Below are 27,127 nucleotides of genomic sequence, written 5' to 3'. Positions count from 1 at the left end.
TGGTGCCTCAGAGGGCACAAGTAGTAAAAAGTCTGCAAGTAAAGGAAAAAACCTCAACTTTTCAGATTCTTCTAATACAGTTCAGATGGAAACACACTGAAGGGAAATTCTTAACAAAAAAAAAACCCACAAACCTACTGACATTTTTTTTTTTCTAAATATACAACAAACCAAATTAAAAAGACATAAAATCACTTCCAAGCTTCAGTAAAATATTTGCTCTATTCTAGCAGTGAAGTCTCAACATTACACTACTCCACCATTTTGCATCTGAGAAAAAAGATGGCCACAGCAATATGAAAGCCCTATGGTCCCATGCACACCAGAACTGGCCCAGAACTGGCTGGTCCAGGATGTCCACAGAGAGATGAGGATGGAAGTCAAAACTAGGAACTTCATAGCAATGTTGAGTCCTGAATCCCTCTATAAATAAGCAAATACCTTGTCACTATATATGGACAGAGGTGATTTGCCTAAGCATTTCCAAAACAGTTCTTCCAGTAGGTGGAAATATACCCTATATAGGTAAAATAAACTGTCCATGACAGAGATTCTACTGGCATCCAGCTTGGATGATCTTCATAACTCCTAGTTTCACCACTGGGGAGCAATGCAATCAAGTCAATCCTGACTCTGAAAACCTAAATACTTAAGCATGTTACTGTGTGTATTAATATTTTCTGTGGTACTTCACCAACAATGATGTGACATACTTCAAGCATAATCTTAGGCTGCAAATGCTGCCACTAAAGAGCAATACAGAAAGAGCAAAGAACAGTAGTATTGAAAGAACTTTATGAAAGATCCTCTTGCACAAGAGAACTGATAAAGGAGACCTCATAAAAATTCCTGGACCTCACCAGCACACCACTCACCCGGAGTAGGTTACTTTCCCCCTACCACTACCAGCACACTGCAATTGTACTGTACCCTGTACACAATTTTGTACAGTTCGGAGACAGCGAGTATACAGTCTCCTCTAAAAGACTCGCAAGCTCTCCTCTTGCCTCCTTTCTTGGGCAACTTTACCATTTATTTAGGCCAATAATTGCAGCATCATCTTTGACTTATACATCCCTCTGTCTTCGGACACAAGCATCTAGGCCCTATAGATTCACAAATTTACAAAAGATTTACATGTAAATATTTTAGGATCCTTACAAATACTGTCTGTAGAGTATGTGTCTCCTCTCAAACTGTACAGCTATTATACTCCCATCCCTCTTATTTCAGATCTTGTTCCTATCTTTTGTTCTAATCTTGACAAATGCAATCTCATTCCACTGACATAAATCCAGTATCCCATTATATATTAATCACTTATCTTCCATGTCAAAGCCTACCTATCATCTCTCATTCCATATCTAGAAGTAAACTCCCTTCTCCTTTAGGTCCAGGCTGCCAGCTTCCATCATCTATGTGTTATTTTTTCAATTAAGTGTCTTCAGGCTTTTTATCCAGGCTGACACCTCACACATCTGTGAACGTCCACAAGACTAACTGATTAACCTCTTTCAAACTCCTTTGGCAGGAGACCTATGGAAAATTTTAGAACAGATTATTTGCTGATATGCTATGGTAACTCCTTGTTTTCCTGTCTTCCCTTGTCTGTTTCTACCTGTTTTCTCTTCCCGTACGTTTAAATTGTCCTACTTCTGCGTTGGGACTCACAGTGGTTCTGTGCACAGGACCTAGCGGCGGCCTTCCAGATCGTGTCCAGAGCTCTAAACCACTGTCAAAGGACAGACATGGAATAACAAATATTGGTGTGCCAATAAGCACACTAAGTCCTCTCCTGCGTCTTTCAAAAGAAAAAACAGTGGTCAAACTAACATTAACATTGATACATTTTATGGTTGTAAGGGACTGCTGGCATAATTCCTTCAACAAATTTGGGTGTGTGTTAGGAAAGCCCTTAAAGCACAATCTGAAGTTTCCCAGTGAAACCTACTTTGAAGTCTTTATTAACGTCGTCTTGTGAATAACTACTCTCAGTGTTAAAAACTGCTCTTCTCCTAATGGACTTTGTTATGCCCTTACAAAGTGGATTGACAATCCTCAATAACCAAGTCTCTCCTCTCCATGGTCTCTTTTCCATACAGTTTTTTAAGAAACTGTAAAAAAAAGTCAACACCAAAAAAGGAAGGATGGAATTTAGGCAGAGACATCGGACTTCGTTATTCCTATTTTAGATACACCTTTACACACCCAAAGGTATAAAGTTCCAATTTAAATTTAAAATGTCCATGTTCATCTGATAAATATATGTCTTTTTTAGGGTCACAACTTTGCACTCTGGATACAGATCCCAACATTGAAAGCAAACCTTGCAATAATGTCTCCAGAGGCATGCCCTTGTATTTGCCTGTACTTAAACACTTTAGGTGGTCAGGGTTCATACACTATTCCAATTGCTCAGTATCATTTCCCATCATCTTAGTCATGTACTTCTTTTGTGTTTTATCAATTGACTTATTTCCTCTCTGATTTTTTTTAATTTTTTTATAAGCTTCATATTTTACCTTCACAGAACTAGCAAGTTACATTCATTACACCTCCAAGTCATTAAAAAAAAATCCTTCAAAAATATCAGACTATTCTTGTCACCTTTATTATTCTGTATTACTTCCTTACCAATTTAAAAACTTTTTCCTAAAATCAAAGTTGTTGGAGAAATGAAGCAATGCCACTCAACAAAAGCAAGAGCCAAAGCAAGAAAAGTGTTATCACATACCACAAAATTATGAGAAACAGTTTCAAGTCTCACTTACGAATCAGGTCTTCAAAGATTTTCAGTCTCTAAAAATACACACCCTTCTCTCATATTTTTGTCCCTGTGGTAGAAAAATCAAAAAAAGCTAATCAGAGACACACCTCCAAACTGTAAACTGACTTTATGTTCCACCCTTTTTATTCTTTTACAAGCTGAATGGTGTTCCTACCAAACCAACTTCCCACGCAGCATGCAAGATCAGCGTAGGTCTAGCATCTTCTCTGATGAGCCCCAGCTGCAGAGGACGGAAATACTGTACACTGCAGAACATATGGGGTACCAAGTTTTAATAGCCTGATTCTGTTATGCTTGGTTCAGAAAGTTTTTACACATCCTATTAATTATAATATCAGTGAGGCTTCCCCAGCAAACAAGCCAAAGCAGCTGAGCTCTGCAAGAAGTTTTTCAAAGGTATAATGGAGTTAACCAAAGGGCATTAGTAACTACTGAAGGAACGGGGGGGGGGGGGGAGAGATAATAAAAACAGGCAATCAGCTACAAAACATGAAATGAGACTTGAAGGCTACTATTCCCTCTTTCAAGCATAAGATTGATTTTCTACTGCATCCCTAAGCAAATTACTTGAATCTCTAGCCTTACAGAAATCAGGTTCCACTTTAACTTTTTCCTGATACATCTGACATTTCAGCTGACACGAAGCACTTTCCATTGTACGATGATTTCAGTAAAAATGGGATGGTTTCTTGTACTACCATGGTATTTTATTAAGCTTCTTCACTTTGTGGAATACCTCTAGTTAGGTAGAAGTTTTAGGACCCTCCTTCTTTGATGAAATACTCCTTTTCTAGAATCATCCCCTCCACTGTTAGGATCCAATTGAATGAAAGAAATCTGAAAAAGTACAAGCAAGCAAAAGCAAACAGAAAAATTTCAGAGCTGCACTCCTCAGTATTAGCAGCGCTCTTGAAAACTTCCAAAAGCCAAGATTAGAAAGGATTACAGCAGATAAAGGTTTCTTTGGCCTGTATTCTGTCTTCCAGAAGCATCTCACACCACAATTACAGGGGCTCGCTTGCTTAGGACCTCAGCCCTGACAAGCCATTGTCATTGTGCAAGGCATCACGTGCCTCGCCACAGCTCTCATCCAAAAGCCCTGTCCTGGCCATCCAGGAGGGCTACAGCTACAGCTCTAATACTCCAGTTTTTCCAAGACCTGGATTTTTGTAGTTGAACATGAAACGAGTTAAAGCACTTTGGAGAGCTAGAAGCAAGTTAAACTGTCTGCATAGATATAAACTTTGTATTTTCTGACAGTTCTACAGCAAAGGACATGCATCGTAATCCCAGGAGTTCAAAAACTGTTAACTGGCCTCCTTAAAAAACAGAGAACAGAAATTCCCGTCCCCTCTTCACCCTCTTCATCCTTTCATTATCAGCAGGATTATATTTCTTTTTTCCTTTTTTTTTTTTTTTTTTTTTAACATCTGAACATATTTTTCCATCTGGCCTGTCTTGAGATTTCAGAACTCTCTTGCCTGCCCATTATATCTGTGTGTGAAAATCAGTAAAGTGCCAACCCCAGGAGGTAGATTATGTGTTTTCCTTTATGTAGACAAATACATACACAGTGACAACACAGCTTTTTTGTCACCTACACAACTATTTGTGAGACAGCAGAGGAACGCAAGGCACCAGGGTTCCTAATTTCTACTTTCTAAGAGCAGTACATAGCCAAACACTTCCAAAGACGAACGGTAACAGCATCTTCCTTTGCATCATCAGCAATGTCTATGTTTCACCCTGTACGTGGAAACCATGGGCTCCTACCTGGGCCAAGTTAACCAAATCAATTATTATTAAGAGACCAATCCTTTGTCATGAGGGTCACACCATATCAATGTGACCTACCCAAGTGTTCAGCATGGTGTGTGTTTTCTGAAAGGCTATGAGGTAAAGCTGATGGGCCATGGGTCTCCTAGACTACATATCTGAATCCTATTTTACATTTTGTATGAAGTGACTTTAGTGCCAACATTCATCCATCCATTTTACAGGTAAGATAACAGAGTTATCTCCTTTAAAGAAAGAGTACTAAGCCTTAATGAACAGTAATTACCAAGGAAGGCATACGCATTTTAACAATATTCAATGTAAGAGATAGGCCTATTATTCTTGTTTCTTTTAAATCTGCCTTAAATAAAAAGATACTTGAATGAAAACAGGATGATCTTTTTCTCCTTCTAAATAAATAAAATCGCATGAAAGCAAGAGCTTCCACAATGGAGCCTACAGCAGGTGCAGAAATTATGCTTCATTAAATAAATTTGCACTGCTTAGTATTTGTTTCAGTCTGCAGTCATTTGTTATTGTTTTGAACAGTATTTATTTATTTAAATATTTAAGTTATTAGTGCTCAAATTTAACATCCCATACAAACATAAAACCATCAACAGGAAATTCAACTAGAAAAAAAAAGATACAATAGTCTGCATGAGATTATGCCGAACCACAAACAAAAGTGCAAAAGCAATTGATCAACCTTAAGCAAGGAAAAGCTCTAGATCAACAACAGGGCTTAAAACAAATTAAAACTTTGGAAATGGTCACAGAACTGAATTTTCGGAGACTTCAAACTGTTAAAATTGCAACCCAAAGACAGAAACACTGCTCATGTAGTTACTCACTACATATATTCATGCAAGATTTTTTTTTTAACTTCTTTCCAACAACAACAAAAATGCAGGCCTCAAACGGACCTTACAGTTGTGGAAGAAGCAATGCCTTTGATGTTATATCATAATAATCAAACTGATGAAGTCAAAAGTACATTTTAAAACATGCTGATTTGCGGTACGGCTAACGGTCGAGTTTTGTTCAGGGTATTTTTTTACTTTTGTGACATCTACTGAAACTGTATTTGCTGCAAGTACATTAAATTGGCCATGTAGAAATCAAAAACAAGATTTTCATTTATGCAAAATATGCTTTGCGGGAAATGGATGGTAGAGGTGGAAGCAGTCTGGATACAATTATCAGCTGTTTTAATAATTATTTAATTAGTATTAAATAATACTAACGTAATAATTAGCTGGTTTACTAGGCCTTATTGCAAGATGCACGAACACATGACATGAATTTAACTTAAAGAATTTCTTTTAAAGCATTAGAAAATTCCAGGATGAATCATGAACACTTATGTACTAGCTAATTCACTTTGTCTCAAGTCTTCTGGGACAAACTGAATAGTACAAACTACTGTCACTGTACTCAAAATGCACACAAGGCCTTGCAACAGTGAAGCCTAGTTGATGCACTTCAGCAATAATAGGACTTCACCTTTCAAATATCACATCCACATTAAGCCTGTAGATACACTGTAGGAAATATCAAAAAGAAAGGTCTCTTACAGCAGGTTTTTAAAGCAACCATTCCCATTCTTCAGTTATACTGAAGCAAACAGATGATTTGGGGGCTAATTAAAGAACTGTTTTCCAAATCAACGTCATCATTCTTTTTTTTTCATTCAGTCTTCTTTTACTGGATATGAATGGCACTTTCAACTTGAAATAAAATCCAAAACTGGAATGCAAGAGGAGAAAGAGGCTTACTCAGTACTTGACTTTGACACTGCACAAGGAGGAAGACCAAGAGCTAATTTGCAGCAAGGCCCAGAGCTGTTCCATCCTGTTGGCTTGATGTCCCTTCAACTCATTCACTAGGCTTTTGAAATCTATGCCAAATAAGTTGGCCAAAAGAAACACTGAAGTTTATCTACCATCGTAAGATGATTCTCCACTAGCTTTTCACCTGCCTTTTCTATTCACACTCCGTATTTCTCAGTAATCTTACTGAACTGGGCTGTCATGGTTGAGATGATGAAATGTATGGCAAATGCTGTTGCAGATGAGGCACGAGCAATCAGAGTCTTATGTGCAGGCACAGAAACCTTCATCCCAACCTTGTGGTCTGCAGCCATCTGCAGTCCTGTACTTCTCTGTTCAAGGGGTAAACCAGACTGTCTCTAATCCCAGGATGCAAGCTGTGGTCACTGGTGAAACAAAGGTTTTGGCCACACTGAGAAGCAATGCCGCCTGAGCGGGTGGGTACCTGAGTCTGAGAAGAGGGAAACCCTTTGTACACTTACTCCAGGAGAGTCCACTTGACGACCAGCCTGGTGGAGAGACCAGGGAGGAAGCTTTCAGCTGCTCCTCTGGTGAGGCTGGGCCATGGCCAGAGAAGTGCACAAAACGTCCGTCTGGAGGCCAAGTATGGAGCTCACCAGTAATGATGCACTGGCCCAGGGGACAGGGAGAGGCTCTGGTCCTTCCTCAGGAGATCTCTGGCACAGCACATTCAAGTCCTTGAATAAAGTGTGTGAAACGGCACTGGAGAGAGAGAGACTGAATGCAGCACCTCTGCCTGTTTCGACGGTACTATTGTATTTCTTGTCCACTTCCATCATGATTCAAGTCCATTTTAGAGCTCAAAACACTACAGTTATACCTTGATACAGTTAAAAGCAAATTAACAGAAAACGGTGCATTAGATGAGGAACACCCTGCATGAAAAAACAACCTACCTAGAAAAAGCACTGACACTTTCCTAAAGAATATATGTTCCCCATGTATGTTCCCATACATTTCTGTTCTTAAGAGTTCAGGTTAAAAGTGTAAAGTGAACACCTTCTTCATGCAGCTAAACTAGCCTTTGTGAGAAAGACTAATTTCAGAGATATCCAGTTTCTCTCAGAAATAATTTCTGCACACATTTAAATAATTCACAAGGAAAATGCACTGTCTACTGAGAGGATGATAACATTTGTTTAGATCAACCAAAAAGCCAGATGTGAGCAATACTGCCAACACCACCAAAAGAAATGGGTTTAGCTAATTTTTCTCATTTGGGCAGTATCTCTTTCAACAGGCCATTAGCTTCTTAATTTTTCTTCTGTGTAAGTGTCAGGGCTATCACAAACTGGTGCAGGCAGTTAATGAGAAACATAATAATCTCTGAACATGACAGGCAACGCAAAAACCTGTTTCTGCTCTCCTTTGTCCATACAGTCTTAACTTACACTGAGGAAACACTTCCAGTCCTCATCCAAGGATCTCCCTTTACAGAAGCCAACCCAGTTCTCACAGTTACTGTGCCTGGAATAGGGCTAATTTCTCAGTCTTCAGAGCCTTTCAGCAAGTGGATGGGAAGCGGTAGATAGATTAAATTAGAAGATCAGAGTTTACAGTCACTGAGCTTCACAAAGCAATTTACTGGCATTCACTATTTAATTATATCAACACCTCATAACCATTAATGAATTTATCTTTACTGCACTGAGATTAAGCAACTCCATCATGAAGTTCCACAAGAAGCCTGCATCTGAGCCAAGAATTACACTTATAAATTTTAGGATGGCACTTTGTCTACATCATCATCATTCTTCACAATGTTAAAAGCAGTTAATTTCAACCTCATAAGCCATGACTGCTGCCCCTTCCCCACCTACTTAAGATAAAAAATGTTTGTTTCTCTTAAGGCCATTCTTGCCCACTACATCGGTATTGCTCTGCTCACCGCTGACAACAGTTCACTGAATGTAAGAAAAACAAGTATTTTTCAGTAATAGGCTGATAGCCTGTATGCGCAAAACCTGCTCCCCCTCTCCAACCCACAATGCCCCCTTGAGGCAAAAGGGAAGGGAAATGAAAAAGTGGAAAAAAAGAAAAAAAGAAAAAAGAAAAGAAAAAAAAAGAAGAAAAAGGAAAAAGAAAAAAAGGCTTCAGAGCTTTCTACATTAACAGGGGAAACAGAAAATAGGAATCCCGACAAAGGCTGTCCAGACTTATGACACTCGTCTTATTTTTCTCTGCTTAAGCACTCCGTTGGGTTTTTTTCCTGACCTCCTTTCTGGTATGAAGCTTCACTGCCTTAACCACTGTCCAGAGTGGTTTCAAGAAGTGTGCAGGAAGGCAAGTTCTTAAATCCTTTACATATACACCAAATTCTACATACACACTTAGGTATCTGGTAAAATAAAAAAAAAGGAGAAATACTTTATTACTTATTTTTAACTTACAACTCTAAACAAACCCACATTTCTACAAGGCAATCAAAGGTAGACAAACTAATATCGATAAGTATTATATTTGTTATTCATAAAAATTGATCTTTAAATCTATTATAATCTAGTGATCCCTACAGACCTCCAACAGACATGGCCCATGCCTATTTATCAAGCGTTAAACAAGAAAGTAAAGATTTCTGGGAGGCTTTCAATTTTGTGCCTATATCTTGGATTTAGGTTGCTCTACTTGAAACATAGAGAAAGAATTTTGATTTATCTATTGTACCTGATATGCTTTTTGTATTTCTGTGCGCATCAGAAGTACAAAAACTTTCTAGAGACAGTAATTTACACTAGGCTAATAATTACTGGTAAGAAAGATACTGGAGAACAAAACAGGTTTTCTCAATATACTGTACCATCTTCCGCTAGCAGGCACATACAAAACACAATGAGAACAAATTACATTCAGATGGTACTGATGTTCAGGATTTTAATATCGCTCTCCTTACTACAACTATATAAAACTCTCTGCATAAAGGTTACCTCTAACACATCTTCCAACTCTTAAACACATTAAAAAACACCCTTATTACATTGTACATTTAACCACAACACAAGAAAAGGTTAGCTCCCAATAATAACCTTATAAAGAAAGTACAGTATCAGTTAAATGGATTTTAAGTAAGGGTCCAAGATCATATTAAGCAGCAATTATAAGCTACAAATTGTATTTCATATCTTCAGCAAGAATTAGCACAAGACTTGCTGAGTCAAATCTCTGCTATAAACCTCCTTGCCATGCTTTAAATGCTGCAAGCAGCTGAGCCCTGAGGGGTTAAAGCTAATGCTAAAGGTGAAGGCTTGAAGAGTTAACCAGGTATCTCGTGGCCATAGATCTAAGCATGTCAGTCATGGGCAAATGTACCATACTGCGTTCGCCAGTGAAGGCCAGGAGTAATAGTTCAAGTTCATCAGCTCTTGCAGAGCCTACCAGGGCACCAGCAGGCTAAAACATTATTTTCACCGTGCCTACAGCGATCTGAGCTGTAAAGATTTGACTTAAATACACACAGTCGTCCATCACCAGCCCCAGACTCAGTGGACTGGATGAGCAGCTAAATAGCCAGTAACTTCTCAACCTCAGAAACCAGTTTTGCACGTGAACATACAAACACATCCAAAGCACCAACCAAGGCCAGTGCCTGCGCCAAAACAAGGAGTCTTCCCATCAACTTCAGGAAGTTTGGGATCGGGGCTGAAGGCCTTGGGAGAGATTGTTCAACACAAGTATGTGGCCATACTCTCAAGTACCTCCTCTCCTGAAACATGAGACAAGTCAGTCTGCAAGAAGGGCACCTGTGTGCCACAGGAGCTGGGAAGCTCAGTCTGAGCAGGGGGTCCTGCTGGATCCAGCTGCTCCATCACTCGCTGCTCCAGACCCCACTGCCAGTCCAAGCCCCCCCCCAAACCCTACAGCCACCCCAGGGGCTGAGCAGATGCTGGGGCACAGCAAGACACCAATGCCACAAGCCATGTTCAGTCTGGAAATTAATTCAAACCTGGTCTGGAAGCACCCTCATTTTCTCAAGGAAGATTTTTGGAAGGGCAGGTTCTCCCATCACAACCCTTAAAATACCTTATGTACATTGTGAAAGCCACCCTCCAGCAGAGTCAGTTCTCACCCAGGAGAATCCCACTCTTTGAGCACATTCCCTGTTTTAGCAAAGGACTGAATGTTTTTGTCTTTACTGACTGCACTCTTCTTTAGGATGTTTTCTGCCCTATAAGCTGAGATGCAGTAAATCCATCCAATACATTCATTTTCCTTCTGAAGGCCACAGCCTCCTTCCCAGAAAGCTGTGGCTGGACAGAGGAACCCTGCATCGCTGCACAGCCACATGTGCAGGTGCAGGTACGGACTCACGCTGCTCCCAAAGCTGCACAGCTCTGCAGGAGAAACATCCGAGCAATCATCAACTTCCCCACCTAGCAGTGTCCTGCAGCTATACACAAATATTTTGGCAGTTTTACCATCCTCCTGCCTTCTCTGTGATCACTTGAAAGCATGATATGGCTCCCAGACACAAAACCCAACCAAAAAAACCTCGTTAACATTTTTAAACGGTTATCATACACGGTGCATGAGACACAAACTTCTAGTTGCTCAGGTATACTTCATACCCTTTCCTGGTCAATAAAAAACCAGAGACTTAAGAACAGGTTGGTCACCACATCCAATGTTAAACACATCTTTAAATCTTTTAACAGATGTCAGTCACTTAAAGTAGAATTAAAGACCAAATATGTCAAAGTTTCTGTCACAATATGCTTAATTCCTTTTCTTAAGCCAAATGTACAAGGATTTATGACACTGTGTGAAACATCTTCCCTATATTCAATACAGTTACCTCTTGAATTACTGACCATACGTATTCTTCAATGTACGCTGACAGTTATTGTGTACTGAGAACAATTTACAGGCATCATCACAACATTAAAAGTAATTTAAATGCATTCAAGACTGGTAACAAATGAGTCTGAATGAATTTCTGCGTGAAGGCATTTCATGATCTTTAGCAAAGTACCATCCTAATATTTTTACAGTTTTAGCACCCATGTATTCCACTAATTGATTTCCAATGAAGAATGATTTTCACCACATATCAGGGAGTCCTCAGCACCCTTCCTCTTACATCCACCATGCTATACAAATGATGATCATTTACTCCTTATCGAATTAAGTGTATTCTTCTACAAAGAAGAAAGCATGTTGACAAAAGTGAAAAGCACAACAGTTCACCAACTATGTGTATCTCTGCAGCCTGTGCACACCTGACTGCATTAGGTTTTTGTGTTTTCATTTTTAGGTCATGAGAATACTGTAAGTACTGTAATGAAACCACAATCCTGTCTGCGTTCTCTCTCACTGAGAAGTGCCTTGAATCATAAATATTTCAATTACTGTGTTTCAGACTCTAAAAGATACCAACCTCTGTTTTCTATACACTTTTCTTCCCCTGTATCTTCAAAAGAACTCTTCCTCCTCTGCCACACCAAGAATGCAATACTTCGATTTGCAGTAAATAAAAATCAACTTTCAATGCAACAACTAATAAATAAGTTTCCAAAGACGGACATTGGAATTAACAAAGTTTAACTATTTTTTAAAATAGCTTACAGCACTCTATGATCTAAATAGTGGCCAGTGTAAACTGGCATGACATCCGCGCCTGCCAGATCTGTGCTTGACCACGGGCATAATGCCAGTGTGCAAAAAGGTTGTTATTTCTTCCCACAGGTGAAGCGAAGATGAAAAAACTTATTTAATATATTGGGCACCAAATAAAATTCACATCGCTCTTTCTCCCTGTGAACCTGAGCCCCTACTCCCTGAGCGGCTGCCCACCTCCTGGCAGCGCTGCCTGCGCCTTCGCTGGCTCCTTCCCAGCCACATGTTTTCTCTGGCCTCTTTCCACAGCACTCCCCAGCTCTCCATTGTTTGTGTGTTGTCCCTCTCCTTTCCAAAGCCCTCCGTGGCTTCCCACCACTAACCCTTAAAATTTCCTCTACTTTATTTGTACGTGGTTAAACTTGACAGTTTCTGATCTTATTTCCAAACAGTCAGATGTCAACTACAGGTTTTATTACACAGGTATTACCCATCGCTTGTACTAGGTGGGTTACAATTCCAGGAGAACAATGTGCCTCCTCAGCATCAATACTAAGACATACAAAAAGAGAAATCAACAACATAACTGAAAGTAACTTTTTTACAAGAAGACGTAGCATCGATGGAATGCCAAAGTTTAAATGGTGTTTAGGGATATTCACCTCTTTTAAATTTTCTTTGCCATTCCCAGGCAAATTCAAAACTGGGATCTGATGGATCCTCAGCACAGTATTATGCTTGAAACAACTTGGTAACTCGAGATTTTTTCTCTAAACACAAGTTTCTTAGTTTGCAGACTGAATTATCTGATTCAGTCCTGTCAGACAAGCAATGCAATATGCTAAACTTGTACAGCCGTTCTCCTTCCTTCCCTCAGAGGACAGATCACGAAAATCATAGCGGTAATATCCACCAAGATCGCACTGTTTTAACATATACATGTGTGTCAAAAATTTAATTTGCCACATTATATAAATTACATAATTTCAAATGACATCAAATATATAATTAATATTTCTAAATATATCATGTTGGTTTAGGTTTAAATAAGGAAGCTGGACAATGGAATAACTCAGTATTTAAATTTACTTAGGAGAGAAATTCTGACCAAAGTTGCAAAATATGCATCATGTTGCAAGAGAAAAATTAAATAGTTCTAAAAGGATCATCAACAAAACATCAATCTTAAAAGACAGGAAATTTTTCATAAAAGGGTAAGCACATATCCAAAGAAACAATGTGCTTAGAAAAACCCAACAACTTTCTAGTTATATATAACGATATACCACCTAGCTTCAAAATGCCACTCTCCAAAGGAATTTCCAGTTTGGGGCCCAATAGCAAAGAGTATCTCCCACAGGGACACGGTTGGCACAGGCCCACTGGAATCCTGGTCATCCTCACAACATCCTGGAGGCACACCAGCTGAAACAGGACTGACATTGGCAATTTACAGAAATACTTAATTCGATGCAATTCGCAGCCATGGTCTGATGCACAGCAGAGGTCCAAAGCACCAGCTCACCAAGAAGGATGTGCGGCATCTCCGTGGACCCTGCAACCACAAGCTGTCTGGAAACTTCTCAAAACAACAGCACCCTACCACCTGCTGCCCATAGGAAGGAGGGAGAAGATCGGCATCTCTTGGTAAACAAGTAAGCTCCACAGGTAAACCAAAGCCATCTTGTGAACCCCAAAGAGGGCTTGGGTTTTGTAACAGAGATCCACTCCAGAAGGGCCACCATGCAAGAGTCGGGGGGGTGGGCAAGGGCGGACAGGGCAGAAAATGTCCCTTCTGCATGTTGAATGAAGGTGCTGCCTGTCCCTCAAACCTATCTGTCGGTTGTTCCTTCGCACAGCCTGATCAATTATAAAGTCCTCTGCATTGCCTACAGCCACAGTGAAGCCCTCTGCCACCGAGAGGAAGAGACAGCCACACTTGGGGCACGTCAAGGGTACAGCACGCGGTATCCAAGGGAATCGGCGCTACCCTCAGCAGCCAGCCTCACTAACGTACGTATTTAAATAAGAAACAAACTGCAGCGAATCCCTTTCCAGCTACAGATGTGTGATTACTATTTGCAGGAAGAAGAACGAACTAACTAAACGGATAAAAAGTTAAGCCTACAATGTTCTTATTCCCCCTCCTCAACAACCTCTACCATTTACTAAAAAGACTTAAGATAGTTAATAGTATAATACAATGTGCTTAACATTTTAATTTCATTTTCCTTAGAACAGGAACTGAAATAGTAATACTAAACACAATTCTACACACAACTCACTCTTCAGAGTTCAAACTTTACTTTCTAACACCATCCCAAACTACACTTCGGTGAACCAATAAACATCGTAGCAACTGTTCATTAAAGAGATTATTTTCAGCTACTTCAGTGATGACAGCATAGGCATGCTATTGCTGGCACTTTTAAACCCAGCTTTCTGACATAAAACATGGTCTTGCCCTTAAGACGCAAACCTAGCAGAGTCGGGGTGGGGGGGGTGGGGGGGGGAGTAGAAAAGCCAAAACAGATGCAAATCTTGCATCAAAGGATAAATGCCTCTTCTAATTTGCAGTAAACATCTTCGAAGATTTTAAAAAGTAGTAAGTGTGATTAAACTCCTGAGAGCCTCAGAAAGGAGAAAAAAAGATGATCAGTGTTAAATGATACTTGTGGGATTGCTCCTTGTTTTTATGCCAATCTAGAAGTTTTGAAATTTAAGTTTAAAACTACCCTTGGAAATTATTACAATAAGGTACGTAAGCTCATTCTGTGAAGGAGCAAATGTGGAATAAAACCTCCAAACAACTAACAATGAACTATATAATTGGAATTTTAAGATTAACTTTAATTTAAAAGGTTAGTTTATTACAGCTAACCTTTTCTCTAATTTCATCCTTTCTATTCAGTTTTTCTGGTGTCACTAATTTGCACATACAATCAAGAAAGATCTCAAGTCAAAACAGGACAGGGAACCGGAATCTAAATGACAAGTATTTCTTCTAACAAGGATTAGTTGAGAGGTATGCTACAGTGGCTGTGAAGAAAAATTAGATAATTTGCATTACTTCTAGACCCACTAGCTGTCACAAAATTTAAAAAGAGTAATCAGTTCAAGTATACCAAAAATTATTATTTTGCAACAAAGTCGATAGCATTTTTCAGTTTGACCATGATTTGCAATTTTCTCCAGTCAAAATCATTCCATGGGTACTTCTCAGTGACCTATGTCCTAAATCATTTTCAATTTCTACAAGCAACTGACCTCTTCACGATCTGACTCACAAAGAAAAAACATGATGACTCCCATGAACCATTCTTTTTCAACCACCATCAGAATTTAATTTCTCCAAAATAAACCTGGTAAAAATAGAAATGGAACAAAAGAGTACTCAGTGTTCAAGAAATATTAATTAATCACTCTACCAGAAAGATAGATAAATACCAGCCCTCACATTTTGATGATGAAAAACAAAGAGGTTAAGTGACATTTTCAATGACACACAGCAAAACACTGCCACAACACGGATCACATCTCAGAAGTTTTCTATTGTTTTCAGCCCACTAGCCTCTAATAACTCCTGTGCATGCAATGCTGAATCAGGTATATTCCTCAGAATATAAAAAGCTTGTCCTGGTTCACATAAATCAGTCCGAGGGGGTTTGGAGGGGTGTGGTGTGTGTTTAAAAAAGAAAAAAAAAGCTTATGCTACAGTAATTTTTTTAAATACATTAGAGTCTAACAAGAACTTTTCTAAAAATATACTGCAGTCCAATAGGAATGTTTCTAAGCAAATACAACTTTAATCTTAAAACGTTAGTTTTGACATATTCTATTACAGAAAGCATTTAAAAACGTATAAGCAACAGCTGATTACCGAAAAAAAAATCAGTCACTTCAAAAACCTGTGAAACTCAACACCTGACTACCGAACAAACCCTAGTGCAGCTTTAAAACAGCACCGTGTATTCATCAATTAAAATGGTCCTGAACCCGATATACTTCTTTTACTCTCCCTCACACTCGGGAAACTCTAATCTGCCTGTTCCCTATCGACTCTTTGGCAATTTTACACAAATCTTCACTGAAGAGAAAGCTACAAAACATTTAATTTTTTTCCTCTCTCAAACGTTACAAACACTTCACTGTAGCAAAGATCTTGTGAGAAAAGGTAAGAATCACCGAGGTTAAACTAAAAACAAAGAAACACCCAAATATTTACACAATTGATTCTGCTTAAGCTGCCTGGTAAGGTTACTGTTAAATCTTAAAGCCTACACCAAGAAGGCCTCACATGAGGCAGTATATTTCAGGCGCTATGTCTTAACAAAATAAATTAGAATGTCTAATTACGTATCTTTTGTATGTCACTAAGTGACCTATCAATTGGGATGAAGGTTACCGTATGTGTTTTGGAAATGCTGTGTTGGAAACACTCTTCCCTTTCCCTCGACCGTTTAGTATTCTACTATTCCGAGTAGTTAAATGAATGATTTAAGTATACAAAAATGCTACAGAACACTAGCGTTTTGTAAGCTATATTAAAATAGCAAATTGCTGCAAAACAGGGGTCTTTTCAATATCCGTATTTAATACGAACAAATGACTATAGTCAGGAAAAACCTTAAATTAAAAATAAATACTAATTTGAACACTAAAATCTATATCTCACTCACAAGGGTTTAGTGCAGCATTAGAGAAACCGATTTAATAATTAATCGTATTTTCTTTAAAGTAATATTACTAGCAGTAATGTTTTTCCTTAATGGTTTTAAATTACCTAGCGGGGGGGGGTGGGGGGGGGGAATTAAACCTGTCAAAATCTCTTAAAACTTTGCCTCTGACTTCTTTCTCCCCTTCCACAAATTAACGCCTGTACACAGACACTGCACGCAACTTCCTAGTCCTAGGTTTGTAACAAAATTTCCACGGGCCTGATCCAAGCCCATTGAGTCAATGGAGCGATTCCTACTGATGTCAATGGAAAGATCCCCACTGACTTGAGCGAGTTTTGGATGGGGCTTTTGTGCGGGGAAAAGGCCAGGGGAAATCCTCTTTGAAGGGGGAACTTCTGTGTTTCTCTCTGTAAGAAAGCACATGAACACACACAGCTTCTTAAAAACAGGAGCGACTCCCAGGTAAAGCTAACTGCATGTTCTTCCGTCCGCAGCTCTGCTCTCTTTACATGCAAATGATGACACTGTAAATTTAGGGTGGCTACTTTTGAGATTTTTTTTCCCCTGAGACTATTCCAGCAGCCCGCTTTCGGTCCGGACTGTTCTCACAAGTTTTAAATGAATGTTTTCCTGCCTGCACTTACTGCTTGCCCGCAGCCCAGGCTTTGCCCCTCCACCAGGAACCCCATCCTGGGACCTCATCAGCGCTCACCAGTGCACTCGGCCGGGGTCTGCGCTGGCAAACGGGCCCGCGGACTCCTGAACCTGACGCGAGCCACACTGAACTGCGGGGAAGAGAGCAAAAACGCCCACGGACAGTCTTCACCTTCTCCACCTAAGCTCGGACGGGCTGGCAAACGGCTTTCCAGCAGGTTAAGGGAGGCCGAGAGCTACGCAGCCCGCACATCCCGCGCTCGGTGCAGCAAAAGCAGAGCGAGAAGGCACCCATGCTCGCCCTTCCCTCCTCTCTCTGCCCTGGCGCTCCCGACCTGAAAAGCAAACTCCAGCATGCCTCACAGCCACGGGCTCGCTGCCTCTCCCCTCTCCTCAAAATTAAACTTTCAAAACTTTCCGGGTCCCGCAGTCCTCTTGAATTTCAAGAGCCAATTTCAAGGGAAGGCCCCCACGCACCAGCCGCGGAGGCCGCCCGCGGAACTCCGCAGCTCTAACATCATTATTTATTAATCCTTGGTTTTAGGCTTTTTTGTTGTGTATGTGTGTATCTTTTGGTGGGGGGGTGCGAGGGAAAGGGGGTGCAAAGGAAAGGGGGCGGGGGGCGGCGGACGGACACACGGAGGGACGCTGCTCCCCGCGCAGCCCCACACAGGCCCCCCCCACGGCCCCGCGGCCCCCCCCCCCCCTCCACGGCCCCGCGCCTCCCCGCCCACGCCAGCGGGGGCGCCCCGGGGCCGCAGCCCCGAGGGGGCGGCCGGCGGGAGCGGCGGCCCCTCGGCTCGGCGCGGCTGGGCTCGGGCGGGCGGAGAGGCGGGGTACGGGGGGTGCGCCTCGCCCTCCCTCCGGCGGGCAGCACACAAAGGAGAAACGTGACACGTTTCTTCACCCGGGCTGTCTGCTGGGGAGGTTTCGGGGGGTGGAATAAGGAAGAAAACATAAAAAAAAGAAGAAACACTCACACGCGGGGAGGGGAGGCGAGGTCGGCCGAGCGTCCCCGGCACACGCTCCCTCGGAAGCCCGGCCCCGAGCCCTCCCCGCTCGCACTCCTGTCCCCGCACCGGGAGGCTACAGGTTGTTTGGTTTTAATTACGCGGGGGGGGGCGAAGGTTCGGCGGCCCTGCGCGGCCGGAGGGTGGCCCCGCCGCCCCGCGCTGCCACCCCGGGAGATCTGGGGCGGGGGGGGTGAGGGGGGAGCCGCCGCCCCGCTCCCGCGGCCGCTCTGCTCCGCTCCGCTCCGCCGGGTTAGTCCGGCTCAGCCCAAACTCCGGCGGGGCACAGGCAGCCTCGTCCCGCCGAGTGGGCCCCCCCCCCGCCCCGCTCCTACTCCCACTCCCACTCCACGGTGCATTTTTGGGAGCGGTGCCCCCGGGCGCCGGGAGACCTGACACATGTCACTCCTGCGGCCGCGGCCAAACTTTCCCGCGGCGGCGGCAAGTCAGCGGCGGCGGCGGCGGGGCGGGGGGGGGAGCGGGTGGAAGTAGCGAGTCACACCGGGAAGCGGGGGGAGGGGAGGCGGGGGGGTAGCACTTACCGGGAGGAAGCGCGGTGCGGGGCGTCCCGGCGAGCTGACACCGAGAGAAAGGGCGAGCGGAGCCGCGCGCACCCGCGCGCACATGCAAAGTCCCCGCGGGCGGAGCCGGCGGCGGGGCGGGCGGGCGCGCGGGGCCCTGCGCGGGCGCGGAGCGGTGCCTCGCGCTGGCGGCGGCGCGCGGCTCCCTCCCCCGGCGCGCGGGTCCGCCCGTGTGCGGAGCGTGCCGGCTGTGTGTATGTGTTTTGTTGGGAATGCGGAGGGAAGGGGGGGGGGGGGGAGAGGAGAAAAAAAAAGGCAAAGCAAAACCCCGGCGCTGCACGCACCGACTGCTTTGGAGAAAGGGGGAGTGAAGAGGGAGCCCTCACATGATCGCGAAGTGGCCTGCACAGAAGTGCTAATAACGCGCGGGGGGGCGGCGGGGAGGGGGGGAACAGCGGAGGGGGGATGGCAACACACACACACACAAAAAAAAAAGTGCCCCGCTGCGCTCCGCGCCCCGCTCCGCTCCGCGCCTCCCCCGGCCGGTCCCCGCCGGGGCGGGCGGCGGGTCCACCTGCTCTGTAAACAAACCGTCGGGGAAGTTGTTTGCTCCCGGAGGCTGCCCCCTCCCCGCCCCCTCCCCCCCCCCCCGCTCCGCTCCGCCGGCCCCGTTAGACACAACGAGTTTAGCAGACGGGCGGAAAACAAAGCCGGGTGTTGTACTGGCAGTGCCGGCTGTCTGCAGCCTGCTGGCAACCCCCGAGGTGCCGCGGCACTCCCGCGAAGGCAGGCCTCGGGGACCCGCGTGGGAGGGGGGCGGCGTGGCGGGGCGCCCCGGGCCGGCGGCGGATTTGCCGAGGGGGCACGCGTGGGCCACGAAACTTTCTTTTTCTCCCCCACCCACCCTCCCCCGATATTTCGGAGCAAGGTGCAGGGACTCCCCCTCCCCCGGCCGTCCGCAGCGGGGACCGGCCGCTTCCCGCGTCTGGCTGCCGCTCCCCACCGGGAAAAACACTTTTCAGTGATTCCCGAGTAGGGGAAGGCGGGGGGAAAAGTGCTGGCACCGTGGCGAGAGAAGGGGCGAAGCTGCTGCCCGCGTCCCCGCCGCGGCTCTCGGTCACTTGATGCGTTTCGGTGGAAGGACTCGCGTGGGGGCGGAAGGCAGCGCACGACTCTCGCCTAGCGGGACTCGAGTTTTACTAATTCGGAGCCCACCTAACCGCAGCGCCACACGCGCGGGGCCGAGCGCGAGGGGCGCGCCGCACGCGCCGAGGGCGGGAGCCCCGGAGCGACTGAATTCACCGGCACCGCGTTTTATTACATTAAATTTTAAATCCCACAAACTTTGCCGTGGGCTGTTGCAGGCGAGGCGGGAGGCGCTGCCCGCCGCGCCGCTCGGCCCCCGCCGGCACCGGGCGGGGTTGGGGGGGGGCGGAGCCGCCGCAACTCCGGGAACTCGGCGGGGCCCCCCGCGGCGGCCCCCGGCCCCGCCGCTCTCCCGCCCGCTCGCCCGCCCGCGGCGGCGGGGCCGGGGCCGGTGGCGGGGCCTGGCCGGGGGCCGGGGCGGCGGCGGGGCCCGTGCGGGGCGGTGGCGGGGCGGCGGCGGGGCGGCGGGCAGCCAATGGGGCGCGGCCGGGTTCGCGAGGTGAAAGTTCACCGCCGGGGCAAGCTCGCGGCCGCCGCGGGGGCGCGGCGCTGCCGATGGGTGGTCGTAAAATATATTTATTTGCTGCTCGCGACTCTTTTGTCTCCTGTGTTCCCCCCCCCCCGCCCCGACACCGCGCGGTTACCGGGGAACTGACCGCTTTGCGAGCGCAACGGTTGCGGGTGACCCCGGCCGCGCACCCCGCGGGGCCGCGGCGGCGAGGGACGGCGCTCCCGCGGGCAGTCGGTCTCAGCGGCCCCGCATCCCGCCGGGCGGCGGGGCATGGGGGGGCACGCCGCGGTGCCCGCCGACCCGCTCCGCGCCGGCCTGCAAACGAAATCGGACCCTGCGGGGTCCGGCCGCCGGCGCGCCCGGCGGGGAAGGGCGGGGGGCGCGGCGCGCCGCTGTTCCCCCACACACGCTCCCCGCGGGGCGCGGACGGGCGGGACGGCGCGGCCCCGGGGACAGAGGCGGCCCTCCCTGAGGAGCCAGTGTCAGCGAGCGGCGCCGCGCACTTGTTGGAGGGAGACCCGACCGGCGGGGCGGCGCGGCCCGGCCCACGGGCTTCGGCGGGCGGCCGCCGCCTCCCCGGACGGGCGGACGGACAGACGGGAGCGGCGGCACACGGCGACCCCCCTCTACAAACGGGCCGGCCCTGTGCAGCCGCCGTCGGTCCGGGCGCCCCCCACTCCCGCCGGTGCCCGCCGCGCTCCCTCCCAGCCCCGGCTCCCCCCTCCGGGGCCGCGCTTTGTTTCGAGGAGATGCAAAATCCCCCCGCCTCTTAGCGGCCCCGCCGGCAGCCCCTTGCCGTGGGCACCCACGCGCGGTGGGCAGCGCCGTGCGGGGCTCTCGGCGTGGCTCGGGTCCGCGCCGCTCGCCGGTCCCACGCGAGAAGAGAGCCCAACAAGCAAACACTTTCCCGGTCTTGTTTTGGTTTGTTCTTTACAACGACGATTACGGCGTAAAATGTAACTGGGCTTTGACATAAAAAAGGCTGGTGCGTTTTATTTGTTCTTGTTTACGGGTCCAGATTTCATCTGCACAACTGCATTGTGTTTCTCGCTTCACATAAACCGCTTTGAAACCGTCTTCCTTTAATTAATTTTAAGGTATTTTCTCCGTGCAGCAGGCACAGCCTTAGGTGTCTGTCAGATTGTCGTTTGCCGTTAGGATTGTTTAGAAAGCAAATAAGAAAACAAACGGACTCCTCTTCTAAATAGGTTCGTTCCCCTTCCTCCCCGTGCTCAGCTCCCCAGACGCTTTGGGCAGAGCATAAAATTCTGATTTTAACCGAAGTCAAATCGAGGAGAATCTGTCTTACAACATCAAAGCGAATGGAGACGTTACAAAATTGGTGGAGTTACACCACCATCTGTCGTTAAGCTTCGGGACTACAAAAGTTCAGACGTATAGTAACTCTTAATGAGAGCTGGCAACTTTCTTTTCACTCTCTTGCCTAGAAATCTTGCCTGCTTGGCAGAGTGGGTTTCCCTGCGTGGTTCGGGCCTCCCGAGTGACAGGCGGCAGATTGCCGATGCCCATCCCAAACGTGTCTGTCCTCCGCCGCTTGGCGCCCTGCGAGGCCAAAGGGTTTCTTCTGGCACCTGATGGCCCCAAGCAGTTGCTTTTCAAAACGCATCAGCAACCACACTTCACAGTACTACTTTAACAGGAGGTTGCACTCATAAAACACACACACCAAGAAGTTTAAATTAAAAAAAAAGCCACAACCAAATCACCAAAAAAAACCCAGACCCCAAAATAGACCAGCAGAGCTCTTATCTCTCCAGCTGTAGGATTCAATTTATTCCATTTTGTATACCCATCCTTCTGCGATGCCATGTCCTGGAAATAAATATATAGATGATACACCTCGGAATAATATCTGGGGGAAAAAAGCTGCGATGTCGCCATGCTACCTCTGATTACTCTTAAAATTTCAAGAGCTGTAAACAAATCCTTAGTGGAATCATACAATTATTTTCTATTACCCGGTGTAAACCTGGTACCTGCTTTTGTGAGATGTCCACATGAGAGCTCCCATCAGACATCAGCTCTTTCCTAAGCTCTTCTGTTAAAGGGCTTGCCAATGCCCGTTTGCCATAGTTGCCAAAGAACGAAGAAGGAAGACAATGTGTTTCCTTTGGGATTTTCTGAGTTACTGGTGCTCCCTGTGTTTCAGAGGCCAGTTGCTACTCAGAGTGAGGAACACGCAAGCAGGGATCCGTACAGAACCCTGCCATGAAAACCATCAAGTTTATCATTACTTTATCACAGTTTCTATTTTAAGCCAGGTGCGGTTTAGTAAGTATTGATCCAAATGGAGTGCTTATCACTAAAAGTCAACTTTCAAGTTGTTTCTCTTCCACTGTGAAAATTCACGGCTTTTTTGCCTATCTTTAGCCTGACATTTTGTAAGTGCTCACAGCCCTTATACTGTAATTAGCACTAGGCACGTCCCAGTACTACTATGAGGGGAAGGCGGCAGTTTAAGACGCTCACACAAATCCTGTTTCCCAACCTGATGCCTCCTCCCAGACGAGGGATCCCTCCTCCATTTCCTATATCCTACCAGTAGATGTTGATACTCAGAAGGAAAGTTCCGATTTTAGCCTACAGTTTTATATATGTTTGGTTGTAATTTTATTTTTAAGTTATTCAATAGACATTATAGCAGCAGCCAAACTAAAAAAAAAAAAAAAACCAAACAAATAATTAGGAGTTGCTGGAGGAAAGAAAAAGAAAGTAAAGAAAGTACAGTGCTCAAAGGTGACATGCCAGAGTTGGAATGAATTCTGTCCTGAACAGTGCTGACCAAAACCAGGGCACAAGCTGTGTCAGTCTGATTTCTTTGATGGGGGGGTGGGGGGGGGGGGGGGGGGGGAAGCTGTGCAAGTCTTTGGCTAGGTTTGTGTATTGGAAAAACATGGCACAATTTTTGACATTATATTTGGCATCTATATATAACGATGACCTATACATCTTTCTGGATTCTTTTCCTATTTTGTGGTCAGGTTTGGAGGAATATGCTATGCTGACATTTCGGGTCCTGGTCCCCACCCATTAGTTGCATATATGAAATTCTTATTTAGCCAAAGGTGAGGAAAGTTTTAAGACTGCTAAAAGTTTTGGTGAGTTTCCAAAGTATAACCCGGGGAGCAGTACCGCAAACATACATAAACAAGTAGATGTGTGAGTCCCATGAACAGCTCATAACTCCTGGGAAGTTTGGCATCTGACCTGTAAGGTGGTGCTAAAGTTTAGACACCTAAATCTAAGAGTACAATCTTCCAAATCTTTGTTCAGCTCCTGAGGAGTTAAACTTGATAAGCTGCCAGTAACATTCCTTAGGCTCCTAAGATACCACTTCTGAAAATACTCAAAATAACAACTGTCAGTCAGGCTGAAACGCTTGGTGAGTTTCGTAAGCCTAACCAACCTACTAAAGTAGGCATCCTCTGTGTGGCTGAGCATTAAATTGTGACTGGGTGAAATGCCCAATCAGTCCTTAAAGCCTCCCCCTCCCTGGATACACATCCCGCCCGCCAGGCTGCACACCCACACCTCTCCCAACCCCTGCACTGCCAAGTGACACTGTGGCCCCACCAAGTGCGAAAGCTTCGGTCATGGCCCTGGAAAGCGACTGATGGCTTAGGCCCCAGGAGGGCCTAGAAGCCAATTAGACTAGTGTAATAATTTAGTTATTGTATAAAAAAAGAAACGGGCATTGCAGCAACTCCCCTTTGCTGTCATATTTCAAACCATCAGTGAGAACACCTGATGCTTTTATGAAAGAGCCCACATAAACACCATCTCCAAAAGAGGGTTCAGGGCCCTGAATGGCAAAATAACAGGGCATAGCAGTTAAGGGCATTGCTGCACTTAAGGCAACGCTGTCTTTTCAGCCTTCCCTGCAATTGCCTTGAGCACTGACCACTGTCAGTTTCACTCCGAGGTTCCCAACTTCATTGCCCTGAAGCACAGGCAGCCCAGATACCCATCTCAAGGTTATGGATTATATGGGATTGCATGTAGGAGCCAGGTAAATCAAAAAAGCAGGCTCAGCAGTAAAAATGTAGTCCTGGCTATAACAAGTCTTCACAAGTTCCATCCAGGTCTGAAGCAAAACGTAAGACAGGGACTTGCAGAATTTTTTCATTAAGGCTGATGGAAATCTTCCCAACAGGCAGATTTTTCTTTTTTATTCGTTCTGTTGCTTCCACTCTCCTCTTCGAGCTGTGGTACTTTCTCACCCCTCAGTAAGAAGGTTGTGTAGAAGCATTTCTGCTACAAGCTGTGCACCGGTGGGAAGCGTCGCCTCCAATGAACTGCTCCAACCTCATTCAGAAAAAACTGTGTGGGTTGGAAGAGCAGCAGTAAACAAGTGGGCTTCTTGTGATATGGCTGTGCAAGGCCTGTGATAGACTTGTCCCATGAAGTCTTCCTGGGTATCCATGAATTTTCCATGGGTTATGGTTAGCTCTCCCAGAGCAGAAATTCATCTGCCAGAACTTGAATTCTGTGGAAGGAACAATCACAGTTCTGCTTCACAGAAGAAAAAGGGATAGATGCTGTTCTCTTCCAGCCCCGAGTGTAGTTTGCAACACTGATGCTAAACGGTGACTTTGTAATACCAAAAGAGTGCATATTATTTTCTAGCTCTTCCTTCTTAAGCAAAAATGCCTACGTTTAGGGAAATATATTTAGTAACCAAACAACAGTTATAGCTATATCTGGAAAATGCTTTCCTTTGGTAACACAGGCACAAAGACCACATTAAAGATACAAAATTACACTCAGTTTCATGCCCTTTACACATCTGAAATAACATTCTGGGCATTCTGGAAATTTTGTCAATGTTGAGGGTTAGGGGACAGAGCTGTCTTTTTAGAAACTGTTTCTATGTCGTACACACAAATTAGCATGTATTAAGTAGCCATCTTTCCGCCCACAAGCACTTGTATAGAATTCATGGATTTGGGAAGTAAATTGAAAGCAGACTCTGGATGTTAACAATATGGTTAGACACAGGAGTTTTACGCTAGTCAAACACTAAATACACAAGCCCCTTGTTTAGGTTTATTTAAGAGGACTGCAGGGGCACAACCTCAGAATATGTAGTTTTAAGGCAATGGAGATACTGCCCTGTACATGTGAATTACAGAGTTCTATGAGACACAGGAGCACCAAAGTAGCTTGTTTTCCAAAACTGCACAAAACTATAATCAAATAAATGACAAAATACTACTTGCTTGCTCGGCATACCACTTGTCACTTTCCTTCAACAGCAAAACCTGGTTTTTTTTTTAATTGCTGCAGCTGCACAGCCAATACAGCTAGGAGAATCAGAGAAATTTGGGATTGTGCACCATCAACACAAGTGGGTATCATAGCACTGCGCTTCCATCTGTCAGTTATTTTACTCATTGTGTAAGAAGCAAAGCAGTAGGCAACAATAAGTGACTCAGAAAAAACAGCACTTTTTAGAAAAATTATTTGTAAAGGCTACTATCTGTAGTGTTGGGCATTTGTATGATGGCGAACAGTTTAATGATTTTATACCCGGTTATTAAAAAAAGAATTTTTAAAGAAATTATTTTTATTTACACATTTTCTTGGTGTTAGACATAATTTCTTTGCATGGTAGAATTTATTTGCTGCTACGCCTAAATCCTTCTAGTAAGTCACAGTTCCTGATTGCACTTGAAGGCTGGAACTGTGCTAGCTCCTGTGGTTCGTATTCCCAAGGATGATGCTCCAGCTGAAGCTTAATCTCATATTTGGAAAGTGTGTTCCAGAGTCAGCTACTGGAAACATAGGCACCTTCCTGCCTCAGCCCAACCATCCAGCAATTTCATGTGCGTTTGCTGGAGTGCTTCATTCCTAAAACTTGGCAGCAATCATCTTAGCCAGAGGAGGGGGGTTGACATTTTCTCATCAAGGGAATGATTCGTCCATCCACAAGTGTCATTTAAGTGTCAGACTTTCAAAAGAAGTAACCAGTTTAGGAGCTAAAACAAGTGTCCAGTGCGTGCTATAGAAGGCAACAACTTTTAAAGAAATCAGATTGTCAGAGGGTACACCTGAATCTTGAAAGTCTGGTCTTTAAAAGTACTTAAATGGATGCTGACTTCTTAAAAATCTCTTCTGGTTAGGGGTCCTACACAAATAAAATCCTGGCATTCTTCTTTACTGCAAATGTAGCACTGCAGCACCATGCTGCACTACACGGATGCACAGAAACCCTTTATTTTGGACCTACTCCAAATCCATGCAGGAAAAGGGAAAAGCAGTAAGCACCTATTTGAAGAATTACCTGCACTGCCCACATGTCTGCATACTTCTTACAGTAATTTATTGAATTTAATATAACAGGTGAACTGGTGCTACTTGCTGTAATAAAGGTTTAAGAGGGATTATTCTAGGAGACGTCTGCTAGTTTATTCACGGATTTTAATGGGAGCTGGTCTGGGCCTAATATAAGCATTACATGAAAGCTTACCTGATGCAAGCATTACTTAAAATTTACAGAAAGATTGCTGGTTTCACCTTGACTATGACCAGCTAACTACAAAGAGCATGGAGGCAAAAAAAATTTAAAATATAAAGGTCCTTAATAAATAAGAACAATAAATCAGCAAGGGACCTCTT

General features: G+C 44.9%; 1 protein-coding gene across 7 annotated transcripts in view; it reads right to left on the bottom strand.

The window, feature by feature from the left end:
* The window catches only part of FOXP2 (forkhead box P2), a 440,819-nt gene extending 420,038 nt beyond the window's left edge, over positions 1–20,781 (bottom strand). For 2 of the 7 annotated variants that reach the window (XM_075081088.1, XM_075081087.1), the window contains exon 1: positions 18,853–19,220. The gene's annotated coding sequence lies outside the window, so the exon portion shown is untranslated. Of the gene's footprint in view, positions 1–2,734; positions 2,835–15,234; positions 15,290–18,280; positions 18,339–18,852; positions 19,223–20,633 lie in introns of those variants that run through there. The other 5 variants (XM_075081101.1, XM_075081089.1, XM_075081092.1 and 2 more) reach the window with 5 other exon arrangements.
* Positions 20,782–27,127: the final 6,346 nt, after the last annotated feature.

This window comes from Phalacrocorax aristotelis, chromosome 1 (assembly GCF_949628215.1).
Source record: "Phalacrocorax aristotelis chromosome 1, bGulAri2.1, whole genome shotgun sequence".
NCBI classification, from domain to species: domain Eukaryota; kingdom Metazoa; phylum Chordata; class Aves; order Suliformes; family Phalacrocoracidae; genus Phalacrocorax; species Phalacrocorax aristotelis.
This window is presented reverse-complemented; position numbering and strand designations above follow the sequence as displayed.